This window comes from Miniopterus natalensis, chromosome 4 (genome assembly GCF_054644295.1).
Source record: "Miniopterus natalensis isolate mMinNat1 chromosome 4, mMinNat1.hap1, whole genome shotgun sequence".
Classification (NCBI taxonomy): Eukaryota; Metazoa; Chordata; class Mammalia; order Chiroptera; family Miniopteridae; genus Miniopterus; species Miniopterus natalensis.
The window spans coordinates 18,225,123-18,241,086 of record NC_142084.1 but is presented as its reverse complement, the minus strand read 5'-3'; positions in this window follow the sequence as shown (position 1 = coordinate 18,241,086).

Genomic DNA, 15,964 nt, shown 5'->3' with positions numbered 1-15,964 from the left:
TCCAAAATAATGGCAGATACTGTTCTGATCTTAGCCACCCAAAGTAACCTTTATGCAATTTATTTATTCAACACATATTTCTTGAGCAACTATTAAGGGCCAGACAATTTATTAGGGGATATAATCATGATCTCTGCCCTGAAAAAGCTTCACCATCCGTATCTCTGGAATAGAAATGTTTTTGGAGTAGAACCGAAGTTAACATAATGTTGATTTCAGCTTCTGTATTCACTGGCACAGCCATCGGTACCATCCAGTTCGGGGAGCTGGAACAATTGACAGTAGCTGTCATCTTTGCCAAGTCTACATTTTTGGCCTGATAACTCGAAACTCAGCGTATGACAATAACATAAACCAATGAGATCATCGGCCGTAAGACTAAGTTGTTTGGACTTCTCTGTTAAATTCTTATGGTCAACTAGATAATTTTTCCAGAATCAGAATTTTTATTGTAAAAAAAAAAAAGATGTCCTTTTCTTCTCTTCCCTCACCATATCCATGTAAGGGAAAGAAAAAGTGCCCAGAGAGTCAATGAGACATTCACAAAACCATGGCCTTCCGCTGCCCCTTTAGCCAGAAATCCAGGTAGGAGAGTCTTGCTCTTGCCATTCTGCATACCCTACCTCTCTGCCTTAGAGGCTTTAGGCTTTGGGGCCTTCCTAACTTTTTTTTTTAATATATCTTTATTGATTTCAGAGAGAGGAAAGGAGAGGGCGAGAGAGAGAGAGAAACATCAATGATGAGATGTTTCTATCAATGATGGGGCCTCCTGCACGCCCCCCAACTGAGGATCGAGCCCACAACCCGGGCATGTGCCCTGACCAAGAATCGAACCCCGATCGCCTGGATCCTAAGCAGGCGCTCAACTGCTGAGCCGCGCCCAGCCGGGCCTTCCTACCTTTTTAAAAATATATATATATATTTATGTTTTTACTGATTTTTTAGAGAGAGGGAGAGAAACATCTATGTGAAAGAGAAACATCCATCTGCTGCCTCCTGTATGCCCCCTACTGGGGATCGAGCCCAGAACCCTGGCATGTGTCCCCGCTGGGAATCAAACCAGCGACCTTTTGGTACACAGGATGACGCTCAGCCAACTGAGCCACACAAGCCAGGCTGGCCTTCCTACGTCGGGACCAGCCAGGCTCCTTCTCAAACTCCTGTCGTTGGGACCATACCTTCTGTGGCAAACCGATGACTCAAATATCTGCAGATTACAATCTATGTACAAGCCGTATTTTTGCTAAACAGTTACACTCGGCTGCTCTTTTTCACTAAAGACGAGGGCATAATGATTTGCAAAGGCAGTTAGTGTTTGCCCAGTCCCCAGGCTCATCAGCAGAGAAGCTCTGAAGCATGAAGGCTCACACCCTTACTTTAGGCTTTCACAGTGAAAGAAAAACCAAACGGTATACACAGGGGAGAAAGGTCATAATTGTGCACGTGTCTTACTATCCCTATCAGCTTGTGGCACCATCCGTATCCTAAATAAGTGTCTTACCAAAAACAAGTGCTGTAAAAACACTTGCTGAAAGAGAAATGGCCCTTGGTTTGACCAAATTTGTTGTTATTTAATAAGGTTTTGCTATTTGTTTCTCCACCTGGAATACTTTGATATTTCTTAGTTATTCTAACACTTCAGATTTTATTCAGCACCTAGTATGTGCCAGTTACTGCATTAAGTGCTGGAGACACAGCAGTGAACACACTAGACATGATTCCTGCCTTGTAATGAGCACAAGGTATTATGCCTGTCGCACGGCTGACTCCTGCTTATGGTTCAACCAGCCTAAGTTCAGCTTAAGTGTCCTCAGAGCCACTTTACCTGGGCAGCCTCTGTGACCTTATCTAGGTTAAATAAGGCACCCCTATTCCCCAGGCCTCTGGCATCTTGCCCACTTATCACATTGGCGACTTCCCCAAAACTAAGATCCTCAAAGGCTATACCCTCAGGGGGAGAACAAGGAGACAACCTGACCTACAGAGGGAAAATGTAAGGACATCTGACTGTCTTCACTTTAACTGTGGCTTGAACAGAAGAAAACAGCTCTCCTCTGAGAATTCCTAAACAGGTTCACAAGTGTATTATGGGGAGCCAGAATTTCACACTACCTGCGTGACCCAGAAGACCCTGAGCTGGAAACTATAAAGGTGATCACTTTAGCGCTCCCAGGCACCCTGTCTACGCAAAAATAATTCCTCTCAGGAAATCCTACAGGTAAGGTTCCAAGAAATATGACCTCATAATAAATTATCACCAAAAACACAAGGAAATAGTGAATGTCAGGATACCTGCAACGACTGCAAGCATTCTAGTTCAGATACAGAATATAAAGAAAGTATGTATGATATTGTGATGTGATATAATAAGAAATATATATTCTGTCTTCGACCTGGGTTCCTAGCGCGGAGCTTCTAAAAGCCTTGTGAATTACTGCGTGATATGGGGTAAGAGGAGTATATTTTGTTATTCATAACAAGTTTATGCTAATGAGGTAACTTAAAGTGTGGCCCTAGATAGCCTCAGGATGGGGCCGATGCCAGAAAAAACAAATGATTTGAGGGTTGTAACTTTCAGCCCCACCCTTGACCTCAGTGAAAGGAGGAGAGCTGAAGGTTAAGCTCTATAAAAACAGCCTCCCATAAGCTAAATAAAAAGGCAAAGAAATGGATTCTTCCCTGAAAGTCCCTAGGTTTTCCCCTAGAGCCCTGATTTTGAGACCTAAATTAGACAGAGTTCTCAGATTCCTTTAATGCTAGTACTTAAGCCTTTATAAAAAAAAAATACTTTAGAGTCCTTAGCTGGATAGCTCAGTTGGTTAGAGCATCGTCCTGATACGCCAGGTTGCAGGTTCGATCCTCGGTGAGGGCACATACAAGAGGCAACCAATGAGTACATAAATAAGTGGACCCAACAGAATGATGTTTCTCTCTCTGTCTTCCTCTGTCTCTCTCTCTCTTTCTCTCCCTTACTCTCTCTCTAAAATCAACAAGTAAAAGAAAAAAATAGACTTTAGAGCAGTTTTAGGTTCACAGCAAAAATGAGGGGAAGGTATAGAGACTCACCATATATTCCCTGTCCCCATATATGAATTTGTGTTGTTTTAAGCCACTAAGTTTGTGGCAGTTAGAGCAATACTAAAAACTAATACAATGACAAATGGCACTTTTAGGAGGAGAAAAAGAGAGGTAGATGATTTAGAAATACATACATATATAATAAAATACCAACAAAAAAAATGAGAGAACAACAATTTAATCCAAAATTCAGTATAATTGTTAGTTCTAGAAGGACATGGGGCACATAGGTGGGACCCCACAGGACAGGACTGCACTAGCTTTTTTTTTTTTTTTTTTTTTTAATATATCTTTATTGATTTCAGGGAAATAAAGGGAAAAGAGAGGTAGAGAGAAACATCAATGATAAGAGTCATTGATCAGCTGCCTCCTGCACACCCCCTGCTGGGGATCCAGCCCGCAAACCCGGGCGTGTGCCCTGACCAGGAATCAAAACCATGACCTCCTGGATCACAGGTCGATGCTCAACCGCTGAACCACGCCGGGCTGGGCTGCACTAACTTTTAAGTTGCCTCTATGGAGCTAGAAAAAGGATCGTTCTCTGGGCAGATGATTAGAAAACGACAGCCCAGGAGGCCCACAGCCTAGCAGCAGACAGTCTTTGTACCCAAGGGAAAGACCCATCCTCCAGGAGGAGATCTCCCTCTGCTTGGCAAGGACCTCTGTGCAGTGCACAACTTGCACCGCGGAGCTGGCCCTTCAAGGGCCTTCGGAAGTTTTGTAATACTCTGCTTCTCAAGCTGGGTGGACACACGGATCCGTTTTCCATAATTATCCTTCAAGCTGTATTACGTACTCTTATATAGATATTACTCACAATTTTAAGTGTTAAAATATTTAACAGTGGTGAAATGTAGTACCATTGCAGCCCATGGAGACCTTTGCCAGTACTTTGGAGCCATTTCCCTCTGTGGACAATCTAAATATCAGCGAGTTCTGAAGGATATTAGAGTGATGATTTTTTTTCTTAACTCCATGTAATCTCTTTTCAGAGTTGGGGCAAGTAACCCTTGAACAGGAAAACAGGATTCCCCTTTTTTTCAGCCCATCCTATCTTTTTTATTTATTTATTTTTTAATCCTTACTGAGAATATTTTTTCCATTGCTTTTCAGAGAGAGTGGAAGGGGGAAGAGAGGGAGAGAAAAACATCAATGTGAGAGAGACACATCAAATGGTTGCCTCCTGCAATCGAGGCACGTGCCAACACTCTAACCACTGAGCCAAACCGGCTAGGGCAGCCCATCCCTAGCTTAAATAAGAGGTTGTGTCTGCAGACAGTAGTGTGGTGAAGGCCTAGGGGAAGGGCTACAGGGAGGAGGGGATCAATGAGGAGAAAAGAGAACATTTGTAATACCTTCAACAATAAAGATAATTTTTTTTAAAAAAGAGGTTGTTTTCTCACCCAGATATTATACACAGTGATAGGAGCTGAACGTGCAAACTCCAGAGAAGTTGGTGGGCCCCTGTAATCCAAGAAAGCTCCCTGAGACCTAAAGTGGAATTTCATTATTAGGAATATGACATTTCTGATAAAATCGGATATGCTGACTCAAGAGGAAAGAAAGAGACAAAGAAATGGACAGATAAACTTGGAAGATTCTCTGCCAGCCCAGGAGTCTTAGATTCTGAGATATTGCAACTCTTAAGTTAACTTTGACTCTTCCAAAGAAGCCCAGGACCTTTCTTTCATTTTATTTTTTTAACAGAGCACCTTGGGTAGGACAGCAGGCTACTGAAACACCCCTCTCTTGCTCCCATGCAGTCCTGCCATCCTCAGAAGGGTCACTTGAGTTCACTGGTCCAACAATCCAAGCCCCAAACCATGAAGAGGAAGTTTTGCTCCTTACATATGAGCTCTTCCCACCCTTCCAGACCTAAGAAGTGCTTGGCTGTACCCAACTGTGATGTTGGATCTAAACAAGTACTCAGAGAGGGGCTGAGAGATGTCTAATTCACATGACCACCCTTTAAAAAAAATTTTTTTTTCAAATACAGTAAGTCCTCACTTAACATCATCAATAGGTTCTTTAAGCAAAATTATGTATAATGAAACCAATTTTACCATAGACTAATAATTGACATAAACAAGAGTTAAATTCCTATGGCTATTTCTGCTCACAAAAATATCACCAAACTTCTAAATAAAGACCCAAAACACTTCTAATATTAAATACTGAAATAAATGTGAGCTATACATACATTTAAGAAAGACTAACAAAAACAAGTAAGATCATTGTTTTCCAACCTGCTGTTCCAGTTTAAGGTCACAAATGGTCAGAGCCCATCACAGCAGATCAGGGTGCAAGGTGGGAAACCCACCTTGGACAGGACACCCTTCCGTTGCAGGGCCACTCACACCCAGACACGCACTCAATCAGATGGGAACAATGTAGACATGCCAGTTCACCTCATGTGCTCATCTTTGGGATGTGGAAGGAAACTGGAGAGCCCAGAGAAAAACCATGCAGACATGGGGACATCTGCAAGCTCCACACATGCAGTGGAATCCATTTTTTTCTCATCAACATTATAATAAAATGACATTGAACAAAATGATGTTATTTGAGGACCTGCTATACGAAATAATATATAGTCATCAGGAAAATTTTAAAAAATGTAGAAGACTAAAGAGTAAAAAGCAAAATTCTCTCTTTACTCTGTAGTCTTACTCCCTTCCCTAAAACTGAACCTTATGAGATATATCTTCCCAGATATATCACACAATTATAAAATGCACACTCACACAATTATTTTTCTTAACATAAGAAAAGATCATACTACAATGTTCTATAATATGCTTTTTACACATAATATTCCATAGAAATATGTCCATATTAGTAAATTCAGGTTGTTACTAGTTTTCTATATGAAAAACAGTAGTGCGATAAGTGCTTGTACACCCATGTATATTTGTGTTTAACAGGTTCCAAGAAACAAAAGGACCGAGTTAAAGAGTAACACATCTAAAATTTAATAGGTACTACCAAACTTAGCTCAGAAGAGGCTTTGTGAACACTGTAGGAGAATGACTGTTTGCTTAAACTTTCACCAACCGTGGATATTATGTATATTTTCACTTTTTGTAGCTTTGATGAGCAAAAACAATAGTACACATTATTTAACTTGTATTTTCCTAATTACAAGTGAGATGGTTTATGTGCTTCCCAGTCAGCTGTATTTCTTATTCAGTGAATTACCTATCCATTGCCATTGCCTATTTTTCTGCTTACAACTTCCTCATTTTGATCATAAGAGCGACTACTCTATATTGAGCACTTGGTTGTGTGCTAGCCACCGCTCTAGGTGCTTTAAAATATTTTTTTTCTTTAAACAACCCATTTTGTACATGAGAAACATGAGAAACACATGGAGATGAAATTCAGGCCCTAGTCTTTTTTACTGGCCCTTCTACTCTAAAGGCTGCACTTTCTCCACTGTATCACTGCACCAAAAACCTTCATTTTACTCAGACGCGGAAACCCCAAACGGAAGTGACTTACCAAAGGCGCACAGTCTCGTAGCTACATGCCCATCTCAGCCTGGACCACTGGAAGGCTTTTTACCACCCTGGTCTTACCAGAAAACAAAGTTGAAAACTGCCAAAAGACTGTTCGGGCAAATTTATCAGTCTTGACTGCCTATAATATGTGTCCTTAGAGATAAAGAACCAACCGCAGGACAAGGGTCGAAGATAAAATAAAAACACCAAAAAACATGGAGACCTTGGCCCCATTCCTTCCATATCACAGTCAAAGCAGAGAGTTGATGGCCAGACAAGTCAGCACTAGAGACTCGTGTGGTTTCCAGTCACCTCCCAGCACACACCGGCCTTGATAAATTTGTTTTTTTTAAATTCTGAGGCTGGACAAACTATCAATCACAGGTATGAATAGCAAATAGTTCGAAGTTCTGTTCTTTAAAATATCAACATGCTTATCTTATAACCCTTTTATTAACCCAGAATGAAAAGTGTCCTTAAGAATTTCACCCCTGTTTTTCTCAAATGTGATTAACCTAATTAGAGGTACAGGAAATGTAACTTTCTGATTTTATTGTTCATATTGATCATAATCTTCTAAAGAAAAAGAGGGTGGGTAAATTACGTCTGAGAAGCTGCCAAACTTCCCTCCTTCCAAAAGCATTAATTAAACGCCTATGTAATAAGTTGATAACAGTTTAAAGTGGGGTATGTGGAGGTACATTAAACAAGTCTTTCTACCTTTGTATAATTAAACCTTTCCAATAATATATATTTTTTTTAAAGACCTCTGTGCCAGGCACTGGAGGTCCAGCAAAGAGAACATAGTTCCTATTCTCCTGAGGAGCAAAGATCTCTTCCACTATTCTGTCAACATGTTGCAAAGTACTTTCACATGTGTCACGAGTCACCCTATAAACGCATTATGATCGCAAATTCAACCTGGAAGCCTCGTACTTTTCATTCTTTTCTTCCTGGTCTTTCTTTGTTCTCTGTGATAAATCTGACCTAGGGAGGGCCAGAACTCTAACTGGCAAGATTGTGGTTGTGGGGCTGGGAGCGGCGGGTGAGGCCAGGATGGGGAGACCTTTAGTCTATGGACAGCGTTAGTTTCAGGATGCTCCAGACAATCTTATCAGAATCTTAAATACCATCTCCACCCTTTTAAATACTTAGGGTGAGCCTTTCACTCACAAAATCTTCCTTTAAATTCAGGGTGATTCTCCTATTTCAAGACAGTTAAACTGGGTCACAGAAAAAGAGCCACTTTTCCAGGTTTGGATAGCAAAATGGAGTAAAATTTCATTCCCTTCACCTCCCAGAATCTCACTCTGTGAAGCTCAATGGTGAAGTTAAGAGGACTGATGGTTACAACTAAATTATGTTGGAAAAATCAGATCGATGAGTGCTCCACAGAGCTGCCCTACTAAGTAACTCATTTACCTTTAGAATTCTGTCAGCCTCAGCTCTCAGAGTCCACAGGATATGTTCTGCTTCAATTCTCTTTCAGAAGTTTCTACCTCCTGATTTTCCCCATGTGATTGTAGGGTCCTACTCATGTGTACAAATGTCCATTTCTTAAGGCCATGAAAAATTTCTCCAGAGAGGTCAGCCATACTAGCTATACCCTCTTGCTTCTTTGTTTTCTAATTCTTGGAGGTGTTTTGCAAACATTTTTTTGAATATGTTTTCATTAATTTGAGAGAGAGAGAGAGAAAAGCATCAATGTGAGAGAGAAATATTCATCAGTCCAGGAATCAAACCAGTGACCTTTTGGTCATATGGAGCAACGCTAAACCAACTCAGCCGCACCGGCCAGAGCTGTTGTTTAATTCTTAAGTGTGAGTAAAGGAGTTTATGCCCAAAGACTAGCCTGGTTGTCAGAGACAAGCACTTTTCTATTATCCCCACCTCACCCACAATTACTTCACCTTTCAGCCTCAGTTTCCCTATTTGCACACAACCTAGAATTGGATGCTTCCTTCCTCCCAGGAAACTTAGACAGATTTTGATGTATAAGCAGTGCCAAGGATTCGCCAGCTTCTTTCAGAGGCACAGCTGAGCAATTGTTTGTCAAAAGATCTGCACCAGCCACTACAGCACAGACACACAATATTCCAGAACTGAGGTGGGCAAAAGTAAAAGGCAATGGCCAGACGTGAGATGGCTGGAAGGGAGCCCCAGTTTCCCTAATCATCACTCCTTCTGCTTTGTGGGGAAGCTGTCGAGGCGCTTGCCTGACTCAGCCACACCACTGCTCCCAGGTTAAGAAGTGAAACACTGCTGGGCCCCAAGGTCGCAGGACGGCAAACACTGCGGGATTATATTTGTCCTGGGACTGGCTGGCTTTTCTCTCAGCTCCTCAAAGTTCAGTGCCTGCCTCATCTCACACATGTTCTCCATGCTGAGAATCCTAGTCGCCGACAAAGGGATTGGGACAAAAGACCAGACTGGGAAACACCCCTACAGCCCAAGTAGAAGAGCTGGCTCAAGCTGCAGGGCACCTAATTGCGCCAGAAGGGGAACCTGAGGTTTTCCGCTCTGGCTCGTAAGCACTTCTCCCAGCACAGCCTGTTCTCAGCACCGCCCTGCACCAGCCCTGCAAGATTCGGTGAAGCCCAGCGAATGGCCCGAGGAAAAAGCTCCCATTATCCCTAAGACAAGCCCACCCCGCTTTCCAGCCTCTGCGGGAGCACCAAGGAACCAGAGCAGCGGCCAATGGCGCGCGGGGAAAGAGCATTACCTCACCAGGCTGAGGCCCCATTGGCCGGCACTACCCTGGGCCCGCCTTGCGCCGAGTCAATCACCGCTCGGCTCCTCCCCTCCCCTGCTGCTCCTTATTTTCAAATTTAAAATAGGGAGGGATGGGGAACAATAGGCCTTTTCCTAACATTTTTCTTAAGCACATACAGTTATATAATGGTTCATGAGACGGTTTAGGTCTCCTCTTCCAAAAAATTATTATTTGGTGACTTTTAGACGAAAAAGGAGATGTTTGTAGCAAACCGTTAAGGGGGACTCAAGAGGAGGAGGCAGTCAGCCTTGCTCTCAACCTGCAGTGGAACTGTCAGAGGGACAAACACCAAAAAGAACGTTAAAAATCCAAACACTTTGGATCTCCTGGGTGGTAGGTCGATGCTCACCTGCTGAGCCAGGCTAGCTCGGCTGGAGACTCCTCTTGATTCAAGCTTGGCTCCCACCACTTCCAGAAATATGCTATAAGAAATAGCTCAGTGTTCCCTTGTGGAAGGTTCCTTAATAATTTTTAACATTTGTTGAGCACCTACTGTGTGCCAGGTACCTTCCATATATCAGAGATTCCCAAACTGTCTTTGTTCACAGAGCCTACGTCTCAGTAAGTTTTCCGCCATTCCCTCAGGCCTAAGAAATACCTAACAGCTCCATGTATTAAATAATTAGATCCAAACCACTTAAAGCAGTTTATTATATATGCTAACAGTTAAGTAGCTGTTTGGAAAAAATGTTAACTGTACATTAAAAGAAAAATATTAGTTGTATTTTATCCTGAAATAACCATGATTACTTCTTAATGGGGTGTGTGCACCTACGGCAGGCTGCTCAGCTGCTTCATCGGACTGCGCACTGTCCCCCTCATTTCGTGTTCCATGTTGATTTTCACACGGTTCTTGCTTTTTATCACACTGAAAACCAGTGTGAAGATACGCCATAGGCATCAAGGAATGCAGCACACTCAAGCGTGGAGCCCGGCCGGGCGTGGCTCAGTGGTTGGGCATCGGCCTAGGATCCAGGAGATCACGGTTTGATTCCCCATCAGGGCACATGCCCGGTCGGGGGCATGCAGGAGGTAGTCAATCAATGATGACTCTCTCATCACTGATGTTTCTATCTCTCTCTCTCTCCCTTTCCCTTCCTCTCTGAAATCATTAAATATATATATATATATATATATATATATATATATATATATATATATTTTTTTTTTTTTTTTTTTTTTAATGTGGAAACTGTGACCTACCTCTAGTACCCAACAGATGTCACTGAGTTTCCCTCAAAAATTTGAAATATCCCATGTTGGTACCCATGTGAGTTCACTGCAGAGCCTTAGGGCAACCCAACACAGTTTAGGAACCATGGACACACACTGTTTCCTTTCCTCTTTACAACAAATCTGCTTTGTAGGTATTACTCCAGTTTTATAGATCTGAGAATTAAGGCTGGGATGATTAAATAATTTACAAAGTTCACAAAGCTAGTAGGTCGTGCTGCTGGGATCTAAACCTAGGTCTGCCCGACTCAGCATCCACATGCTCTCTCTGTTAGCCACACTATCTTTATCACCACCTTTGCAGGATATTTGAATCACAGACCATCAGAGCTGGAAGGGATCTCAGGGGTGATCTAGTCCCAGCACTGTGTTCAGGGTTTTATGTTAATTATTTTATTTTAGTATAATATTTTTAAAATAATTAATTCTAAAATATAACATAGAAAATGGCATAAAGCATATATATACATGTGTGTGTGTATTACAATAGTTCTTCAGCAAACACCCATGTACCCATCACTCAGATCAGGAAACAAAACATTGCCAGCACCTCAGAAGCTCCTCCCCTGTCACAGCACCCCACTCCTTTTTAGAGGTGACTTCTGTCCTGACTTTTATAATCATTATTTCTTCATTTATAATTTTATCAACTGTTGCCATAGCCATAAACAATATATGGCTTAGACAATAGACAGCGTCCCTCAGGGCCCAGCCTCCTGCTCCAGGCACCCCTGTTGCTCAGAGGCTTTACTCAAACTAACCTTCACATCTTCCTGGCAGATCCTCTACTTCCTGGGTCTCTCATCCAGTTGCTTCTTGAGAAAACAGTACATGGGAAGTAAAAAGAAAAAAGTCAAAACTGTGTATCTTTATTTTATCTTCAAATTTGATGGCTAGTTTGGCTCAGAATAGAATTCTAGGTAGAAACCAGTTTCCATGGGGTTTTGTAAGGTGTTTCTCCACTGCCTTCCATCTTCTAATGGCACTTTTGAGAATTTCGATATTTCTTACTCCTTTCCCTTTGTGGATGTCCTGTTTTTCCCCTCTGGAAGCTTTCAGGATCTTTGCCCTTTTTTTTTTTTTTTTGTTAATCCCCACCTGAGGATATTTTTTTCCACAGCTCTTTAGAGAGAGTGAAAGGAGGGAGGGGGAGAGAGAGACATGCGTTGGTTGCCTCCCACATGAGCCCCAACTGGGGCTGGGGATCAAACCTACAGCAGAGATATGTGTTCCTGACCGGGAATGAACCTGTGACTCTTCTGTGCACAGGCTGATGCTCTAACCACTGAGAAACACCGGCCAGGGCATGCAGGATCTTTTCCCTATACCGGGTTCCGGAGCTGGGGAGTGATGGATGCTGTGCTGCACTACCTAGATCCCCCTTCAGGACAGGACTTACTGCCCAGCTTCTGGGAATGCTGCTATGACCCTCAGCTGTCAGCCCTCTTTGGCGAATGCCTCAGCTGAAGAAAACTTCCAGGACCAGCCTATACCCAACAACTGACAACATGGGGGTCTAAAGGCCCAGCTCCCTCACCTCAACTGGCAGCGATTCTGAAGGCCCCTCCAACTCTAGAGCTCCCTGTGGGTGGTCACCTGAGGTCTTCACTGGGCCTGCATCACAGCCCAATATCTTCCTCCACCCAATCTGGTTTCCTTCTTCTTCCTTCCACAGGTGTTGATCCCAAAGCACTCTCTTGTAAGCGTCCTGCCTGCAACTCTCCATCTCAGAGTTTGCTTCCCAGAGAACCCAACTTGCAGCTACAACATGCTTTGCTGTGAGTCTTGTTTGCATTCACCATGCTGAATAGTCAAATCGGTAGGCCCCATATAAATGCCACTGTTCACCTCCACTGCGAGTATGGTGGCCTTATGCCCTTTTTATAGATGCACAAACTCACGCTATGCAAACAAAATGACTTGTACAGAAAAGTCAAACAGGTAGTAAGTGGTTGAAATGGGATTTGAAACCAGGTCTGTCTTAGGGCATAATCAGTGCAGTGTTCATTTCTGGAGTTTGAGCTACACACACTGAGTCCCAGGCTTTCCGAGGAAGGAAAGAAGAGCAGACATCAGAGGGAGTAGAAACACAGGAGCCAAGGACACAGCATGAACACAGTTATCCGTATTCTCTCAGTCCAAGCCATTTTGTTCCGTGGGAGGATGCTGATCCTGCCTGCTGCAATCAGTGGGCATTGTGCCTCCAGATACCCTGGCATCCACTCCACTGAATGCTGAATGTTTCTGCACAAGAGGTTCTGATAAATACTGGGACAGAAACAGGTGGAAAAAAAGAAAGAAGGAAAGAGGAAAGAAAGAAGAAAGAAATAAAGAAATAAAGAAATAAAGAAATAAAGAAATAAAGAAATAAAGAAATAAAGAAAGGAGGGAGGGAGGGAGGGAGGGAGGGAGGGAGGGAGGGAGGGAGGGAGGGAGGGAGGAAGGGAGGAAGGAAGGAAGGAAGGAAGGAAGGAAGGAAGGAAGGAAGGAAGGAAGGAAGGAAGGAAGGAAGGAAGGAAGGAAGAGAAAGAGAGAGAGAGAGGAGAAATGGATTCTGTCTAGTGCTTTTCATTTCTGATAAAGATTTGGTATTTAATTTTATTGCTAGCAAAGCTCATGTCACATTGGGAAGATGTCTTCTCTCTGGGCCTCAATTTTTCCTTTGTACAAATTAAAGGGTTAAAATAGATAAATCCCATGGGCTTTAAAAAATTCATGAATAACCACATATTGCTTTGGCATATACTTTCATTCTATAAATATTTATTAAACGCCTGCTATGAGTGAGGCACAGTCCTAGGCACTGAGATATATAAATGAACAAAACAAATGAAAATGCCGGGCTGCAGGGCCTCACGTGGAGCTAGAACATTTACGCAGTGTTTCCCTTGTGCCGAGCGAAGGGCTGAGCACTTACACATACCGACTCATTTAGCCCTCATGATATCTCCGTGGGGTACGTACCATCAACATCATCCCCACTTTACAGATGGAGACACATGAAGTTATACTAAACAGTTACAGACCTGAGGTGTGAACCCAGCTGGGCAGTCTGACTTCAGGGTCTAGGCTCTTATGTTATGCCACTGCTAACTCTGGAAAAGCCCAATGGACCTACATTCAAAATTAATTGGTTTTGGGTTTTTTTGTTTTTTGCTTGTTTTTTAAAAAATATATCTTTATTGATTTCAGATAGAGGAAAGGAGAGGGAGAGAGAGATAGAAACATCAATGATGAGAGGATCACTGATCGGTTGCCTCCTGCATGCCCCCGACTGGGGATCGAGCCCGCAACCCGGGCATGTGCCCTGACCAGGAATCAAACCCCGATCCCCTGGATCCTAGGTTGACGCTCAACAGCTGAGCCACACCCGGCTGGGCCAAAATTAATTGGTTTTGAATTTCTTGCCAAAAGATGATGAACTTATAAAGCTGGCATAAAAGGCCAATTTCGAAACAGTATGCACTTAGAAAATTTTCAGCAGAGAGAAACATCTTCTATTCGATATTAATACAAATTGATAGACAGGAAATCATTCTTTTAGTAGCCAAGTAAAATTCTAAATAGAAATTATAGCCACATAAAATTCCAATATGATTGTATATGCTATAATTTAATTTTTTAAAAACCCTCACTCAATGATATGTTTTTATTGATTTTTAGAGAGAGAGGAAGGTAGGGGGAGATTGAGAGAAAGAGAGAGAGAGAGAGAGAAACATTGCAGTGAGAGAGAAACATCGACCAGTTGCCTCCCCTATCTACCCGACCGGGGATCAAACTCACAACCTTTTGGGACAACACTCCAACCAGCTGAGCCACTGGCCAAGCAGTATGTGCTATAATTTCAGTGAATATAGTACCAGCTCAGAGCTCTGAGAAATTTATTTTTCATGACTACGTTTCTTATTTTTGGTTTACATATTCCTTGAAACAATAACAATTAGAAACAGTCATCTTCACGTTATTTTGTAGGTGACAACTAATAATTATGATACACTATTTGCTGATATTAACTAAGAAAGGATGGTCTGGCCTGGCCGGCGTGGCTCAGGGGTTGAGCATGACCTAGGATCCAGGAGATCCCCATTCGACTCTCTGTCAGGGCACATGCCCAGGTTTCAGGCTCGATCCCGAGTTGTGAAAGTGCAGGAGGCAGCTAATCTATGATTCTCTCTCATCATTGATGTCTCTGTCTCTCTTTCTCCCTCTCCCTTCCTCTCTCTAAAAAAATCAATATATTTAAAAAGAAAGAAAAGAAGGGTGCGCTATTATAAGAACTTTCCGTCCCTGAGCCTTTGAATGCGCCCTCTGGTGGTAAGATTGGTTCTGCCCAAGCTCAGGGCAAGCTCCAGGAGAAAGTCTGGATGTCGGCAGCCTGGGCAAATTTCCAGATTGTTCACTTAGGACTGGAAGAGCTCTTTGATATCATCTTGTCCAGGTACCCTACTTTACAACTGTGGAGGAAATTCAGGCTCAGAAGGAAAGGGAGTTAATGACAGATGCTGAGCTAGAGTCCAGGCCTCCTGATGGGATGATCAACTGTCCCAGTTTTTCCAGAATGTGGGATTTACGGTGTTAAAATTGGGCAAGTCCAGGGAAAAATAGGATGCCTCTTGGTTCTGGCTTCCCACTGCTTTTTAAAAATATCTTCAGGAAGCTGCATCATTTCCTGCTGGTCCCAATTTCAGGAAGAACCTTTATCTGTTCCCTTTGCCTTTCCTTTCGAGTTTTACATAGAATTTTAAATTTTTATTATTTTTTATTTTTATTTTATTTTTTATTTATTTTTTAATATTTTTATTGATTTCAGAGAGAGGAAAGGAGGGGGAGAGAGAGATAGAAACTTCAATGATGAGAGAGTCATTGATCGAGCCCGCAACCCGGGCTCGAACCGGGACTCGAACCCTGATCTCCAGGATCCTAGGTCGATGCTCAACCACTGAGCCACGCCCGGCTGGCTATTTTTTATTTTTTTAAATCCTCACCCGAGGATACTTTCTCATTGATTTCAGAGAGGAGAGGAGAGGGAGAGAGAGAGAAACATCTACCGGTTGCCTTCCATATACACCCCAACCAGGAATGGAACGCGCAACCTGGGTATGTGCCCTGACTGCGAATTGAACCTTCCACCTTTTGGGGTGCGGGGCAGTGCTCCTGCAGGCCAGGACACACACAGAATTTTTTAAACTGTATTCTCCTGCCTATTGCTCATTTCTCTTCATTCTCTCTCCCTTGTTTTCTCTGGGAAAGATGAGTTTGCAGGCCAAGCAGGGTTATAGTCATTCAGGAATTAATAGGAAGTGATTTCATCTCTAGAAAGCCAAGAATTCCGACTTATGATCGAAATGATATCCAGAGAGTGAAGCAGTGTCCCTCACAT